The sequence below is a fragment of the Cygnus olor genome, chromosome 1 (assembly GCF_009769625.2).
Source record: "Cygnus olor isolate bCygOlo1 chromosome 1, bCygOlo1.pri.v2, whole genome shotgun sequence".
In the NCBI taxonomy this organism is placed as follows: Eukaryota; Metazoa; Chordata; class Aves; order Anseriformes; family Anatidae; genus Cygnus; species Cygnus olor.
In genome coordinates this window covers 73,825,097-73,831,096 of record NC_049169.1, presented here as the reverse complement: position 1 = coordinate 73,831,096, position 6,000 = coordinate 73,825,097, and the positions used below count along the sequence as shown (strand labels likewise).

General features: G+C 44.2%; 1 protein-coding gene across 7 annotated transcripts in view; it reads left to right on the top strand.

Moving 5' to 3' along the window:
• Window positions 1–952: 952 nt before the first annotated feature.
• The window catches only part of PRR5 (proline rich 5), a 90,347-nt gene continuing 85,299 nt past the window's right edge, over window positions 953–6,000 (top strand). Inside the window, exons 1-2 of one of the 7 annotated variants that reach the window (XM_040564915.1) lie at window positions 953–1,097; window positions 1,232–1,298. The gene's annotated coding sequence lies outside the window, so the exon portion shown is untranslated. The remainder of the gene's footprint in view (window positions 1,098–1,231; window positions 1,299–6,000) is intronic. The other 6 variants (XM_040564923.1, XM_040564964.1, XM_040564941.1 and 3 more) reach the window with 6 other exon arrangements.

Here is a 6,000-nt window from a genome sequence, read left to right as displayed (position 1 = left end):
ATGATCCTCAGATTAACTCTTCTTTCCAGTCAGGGACACTCCATTCATTCTTTTGCCTCAGGTTTAGATGGACAATGTTATCTTCTCCAGGTTTATGTGGTCAGTTAAGCTGATGAGAAACCACAGGAATATCATTGTGTATGTTTTGTGATTCTTGCGCTACTTTGTCATAGACTTGTGAGTCTTGTGATTGAGCAGTGAAACATGATTTCTGAAGGTATAAATACCCAGTGACAACCCATGTGCTCCTGTTGACTGCAGAGAAGACAAGAAACAGGCAACTGTGTAATTTATTAATTGCTTCAAGTGCATAATTTGACCTGAACATTGCAAATCGAGGAGCCCTTCTGTGTTTTAATGCTTAGTTTCCCTCATACCCTGTTACTGTACAAAGTGTACTCTGAACAAACACTGGATCCATTCCACATGCTCCCTCACTGCTGCCCAGCTGCCACCAAACTGGGCAGAAAAATAGTAAGCAGCCCCTCCAGAGACCAGAAGACCACGGGTTTTGGTGCCAGTGGGACAGTGGTTGGATGCTGTGAGCAGAAATACCCAGACATGTGCCCACTCCTTGGCACGGCTGCTCCGTTGCCCAACTCTGCCGAAGCAGGTGGGAAACAGCCCAAGGAGCTGCAAAAGAGATGCGGTGGAACTGACCTGTATAAAACCTGCCTTGGTTTAAATCCCTGCGCATTTAAGCTCTGGCTCCATTAACTCATCAAAACTCCCCCCTGTGAAGCCGCACCTTTTGGCCCAGGGCCCTGCGGCCCCTCAGCGGGCCGGGCTGCAGGGCCCCACCCGCGAGGCTATGGGGCGCCTGGGAGGGCCTGCGCGGGCACAGCAGGGCTCAGGGACAGGGGGCTGCGCTATTTTACTTTACATTTTACTTTACAGTTTATATTTTTATTTTATTTTATTTTATTTTATTATTTTATTTTATTCGCCAACCCCCTTCACCCAGCTGCCGCCGCGCCTCTCCCCGCCCCGCTCCGCCCCCGCGGCCGCGCATTGTGCGGCACGGCCCCTCCGCGCTGGGAGTGGGGGGGTAGCCGAGGGCCGGGGTCGAGCGTGGGAGCTCCCCTCGGCGCTGGGAGGTGAGGGGCGGCCGGCCGGGGTGCTCCCGGCTTTGTTCGGAGCCGCTTGGGGCGAGAGGGGCAGCGGGGGGTGCTGGGGCTGGGTAGGCGTCGCGGTGTGGTCGGCGTGTGGGCGCTCATCCCCTTTCTTGTAGGGTCTGGAATATCTGCTGGGGGCACCGGGATCCTGCGGGTCGGCTGCTGGAAGCCTTATTCATGCAAGTAAGCTCCATGTGCTCATATAGGATTTACTTACTTACCCATTTATTTATTGCAGAATTATTTATTCTTTTATTTGTCAATTGCAGAACAGTTGTGCGTGTTTCCATCGTGTAGTGGGTGATGATCTTTGGTCACTGCTGCATCTCAGCAGCCATGTGTGTGTGTCGTGCGCGGTAACTGCTGATCGGGCGAGCATCGTTAAAGGTCCAGTGTCTTCATTTTCCCCAGGAATGCATTAAGTTGGATGCACACCAGCCTTTTAATACTGTGGAGGCAACAAGAGCAGGCAGCCTGAGAAAAAGGAGTGAGGAAATGATTTAGCTTTTCTACTGCTTCTGATTTCCAGCCAGTGTGCTTTTAAGCATTTCATTTTAAATCACAGGAAATAATCAGTTTCTGCATCTATCAGCATGGTGATTAATTATCAAAACATAAGTCTAAAACTAAATTTCGATGCTTCCTTTGAAATAAATGGCTTTCATTTTTCTGTCTCGCTAAGTCTCATGCACAGATGAGTTTCTTAAGGGAAGAGAGGAGTGTTAGGTGATGATGAGGCAGCTTCCTTACAGTTTGAATAAGAGAAGTAGTACAGTATAGGCCAGCTATAGAATAAGACACGCTTGACATCTAGCAGATAAGTGGATTTAGGACTGTGGTGCTGCCTTGCAAAACTATTCCTTGTTCATAACTTCTACCATAGCCAAAGAATAATCCATCTGAAACTTAGTTCAGGGAGTCAAGTGAATGCTTTGTTTGAACAACCCCAGTTGTTGGTGGTTGTTTTTTTTTTCTTTCCTATGGTAGTCTATTAATATGTTACAGTGAAACATACGTTGACAGGGATTTTATATTTATAATACACACCATTGGTAGAATGAGTTAGTGCTTCATCTTTCTTATTAATAACCTAATTAGGGGAAAACTCTGGAAGGAATAGGGAATTAAGACGTCTTCTCAGTGGATATGCAATAAACAGATACTACAAAGCAGACAGTGTAAGAGGAATTTCCAAAAGAACTCATTGCCCAAGACAGCTGGATTTTTAACATCTTAGGTTTGTGTTTAGGCTCCAGAGAAAACTGCTGGATTTTCAGTACTTTCTTTTTAGTTCTCAAACTTTCGTATCCAAAGTTCTGTGGGAGACCTTGATGGAAACCTTTCTGTGTAAGCTAGTAGTGCAGGTCAAGTTCTGAGTCTTCAGCATTTCAGAAAATCAAGCCCTGAGCAGTTCAAAGAAAACCTGATCCTTACAGTTACAGTCACTTCCCTCCTTCCCCAACTTCTGTTCTAGAGGCATTGTCTTTCAATTTTTATGGCAGATAGAATTAGTTGTAAGATGTAGCCACAATAAAGTAAGCCAGCAATTTTTTTGTGTGTGTAAAAGCCAGTAGGATTAATGAACAACTCCATAAACACACATGATAAAATGCAAGATCTCTAACAGAACTGTAAGTGGCAATTACTCTTTGCACAAAAATAATAGGTAATGGCTAAAAATAACATTTCCTGTTTCAACAACAGAGTTAAACGTTGTAGTGGGTATTAGCTGAAACAAGGTAGATTGGTCCAGAGTTGGCAGCTCTAACAATTTGTGCCAGCTGACACTTTGGCCTATTTCTTTGTTTTCCTGTAAAACATCATTCTTGCATGTGCATTTGTTAATAAACCATAAACGCAAAGCGAAAAGCTGTTTGCCAAAGGGAAAATCAGAGCTTTTTTGCAGCACAATAGTGTCATTATAATTTCTGGAGCATGTTCTGATCTCACATACCTCTGCGCAGACAGCTGAGCTGCATTCAGCTTTTGCCTAGGTTGGTCCTGTTTGTGGGAAGGAGCATCCCTGCTCCAGAAGGAGAGCGATTCGGTCTGGTTCTGATCATCTAATGAGAGGAAATGACAAATGCTTGTCCAGAAGCATGTCTTCTTGGTGCTGCTTGCTTTCCCTATGGTTTCTTAGGACAAGAATGGCGAATTTGGGTGGGGAAAAAAGTGATTAATTATCTAGTGTGTATCTAGCCCTTTGAAGATGGGAAGTACTATATAAGGATTATTTGAATTAAGCATTGTTATTCATTGCTGTTATAGACATCGCTTGCCTGTTCAAGATTTCTATGTTTCAAGTTGTTGGCAATTTTAAAGCATTGTTTAAACAGTGGTTTAGATCTGTTTCAGCAGAAAGGTCAGTGAAAGTCTTTTAATAGGGGGGAAAAAATAGGTAAAGATTTTTCTGTTCAAGTGTTTTTTTCAGTAGCTGCAAGATCCATGTATATGGGAGAGGGGAGAAGGGAGCTGAGTGAGGAGCTGTGGTGTGAGGTAAAATTCTGATGGTGTTCTTTCACGCCACCCTGCAAATACATTTGTATTTAAGATTTTCAGGCAAGCCAAACTGTAGGACCAGTGCAGAATGCTAAATGAAACGTGACAGCTAAATCAGGAAATGCCATATAATGATTCTGGGAATTCCCTTGCTTAGACAATTGAGTTTAAGACTGTTACTTGTAGTTATTACAGATCTGAAACAAAGGTGTGGGGGGAAAAAAAGAGACATCCATTTTATTCCAAGCTATTTTCACTTCAAAGATGTTTACGTTCTGTCATGTTACCCTGTGACTACTGGAAGGCTCACAGGAACTGTAAAACCAAAATCCCTTCCTGCCCATCAGCTAGCCACAATATACGCCTTTGTGTTGCTCAGGCTGAAATTCAATCTGCTTCAGAGGCTGAGGAGCAGTTTGGGGTGCAGCGTTGAACAAAGAGATTATGGGTATTGTCACACATCCCCTTTATGCTGCTTGTGCAAGCAGACAAAGCAGCAGCTCTTTTGGGAAACTTGATGTGTGAGAATAAAATATATTTATGCTCTCTTCTGGTGTGATGCAGATACCACGTTGATGACAACCAAGGAAAGAACATGAAAGACATCAGAAGAGCTCAGTGTGTTACCTTTTCACGTGTAAAATTTCGGTGTCTGCAGTTAGTGGCAATGAACCTTCCTGCGTTGTGGGCTTACCAGCAGTGCAGAACCATCTGAAGGGACTGCAGGGTGGAAGTAGGACAGTCAGATGAACGGTAGGCTAGTGTGAGCAGTGGGTGTGAAAGGACACACTGAAAGTGACAGGGCTGAAACGAATCGAGGGTCTGTAACCAGACGTGGCTGTTAGAAGTGAGATAAGGCAGTGCCGTTGTCCGCGATGTCCTGGTTGCAAATGGAAGAGCAATAGACTTCATGTGTGCGCCGTGGCTGCGTCTGGCTCCCTGGGTTAAGTAATAATTCAGACGGCTCCCTGGGCCTTTTGAAAGTTTGAGAGGGGAGGGAAGGAGCTAATTAGGTGATCGAAGGGGCTGATTATGAGGAAATGCTTAGTGTGTGTAGATTGTCAAAGAGATGACTGAGTTGAAGCAATGATAGCGACAATTTTAGGTGTAACTACTTGAGAGAGAATCACTTAAGCTTTTGCAGGGGTGTGTAACTAGACTTGAAGGGCTGCAGATGAAAATGGAACTTGAGCATCAGAAAAGCTTCATGTTGGAGTGATGCTAAATAATCTTTCATGGAAAATGCTGGTAGCACTGTTGGTTGTTTTTTAACAACTCCTGGAGAACCCTGGAAGATTTCCTGCAGGGCTAGCAGCTCCGTATCACATCTGCCCTGGCTGAGCTGTTCCTGGGGATTGGGATGGGGACTTCAGAAACACGGTTTCTTAGTTAACAGACCAGCTCCACTGCTTGGAGTCAACTTCTGAACTCCCCAGAGTTGCCTACCAAAAGGGACAGGGTCACCCTCTGCGAGCTTGGGTTAGTGCCTGTAGGGAAGGAGATGGGTTGGGTGAATTAATAGATCTCATTCCATCCAGCTTATAGGAGCCTGTGGTCCAGGAAATACATGAACATGTGTCTTGTTGGCAGCTGAAATGCATGCCATTATTCTGTAAAACAAATGCTATAACATATGCTATGCCTTTTTGGTCACACAGCAAGGGAGGAGGGAAGTGATGGAAGACACTTTCCTGTGGTGAGCACAGCAGCTCGGACTAGAAATATTCCTTGGTTTACATTGACTCTGCTATTTTGTGTTCTCGGATCCATGTTATATTACCTTGAGGAAAATCTGGAAAGTAATGGACTTCGGGCATTTTCCTGCTCTAAGTTCCAACCATTAGCTACAAAAAAAAAAAAAAAAGCATATTATGGGAATATAGTTACCTCTTCCTTTGCTGAGTCCTGTTAATAGACACAACATTGCGCGCTTGCTGAAATGTGCAAAGTAACTTCAAAGGAGTGTGCAGCTATTCTGAAATCTTGGGCAATGCACAAATGGATTAGAAGGGCTGAGGGCCATGATCCGAAATACACTGCAGCCAGGGGAGGGATGGCTGCTTTGGATGAATGCCAGGATTTTTTCAGTCCAAGATTGTACGTTTGCTGGTTTGAATTTAATCAGTTTATTTGGGATTGAAGTATTGTTTAGAACATGGTTCCAAGAATATGAAGGGGTTGTGATTTTGAACATAAAGCTAATCAGTTTAGTGGCATTGCTGTATAGCAGTAGTTATTTTCCCGTTCCTCTTTTCAGATACAAGGTGGGTCTGTTCATGAAAAGTCTAATTAAAGGGACAACTGAACGACCAACTGGGGTGATAATGTGCCTCTCTCGGGTGGTTTGATGTCTTAACATGTAATCTTTCCTCCTATGAATTTCTTG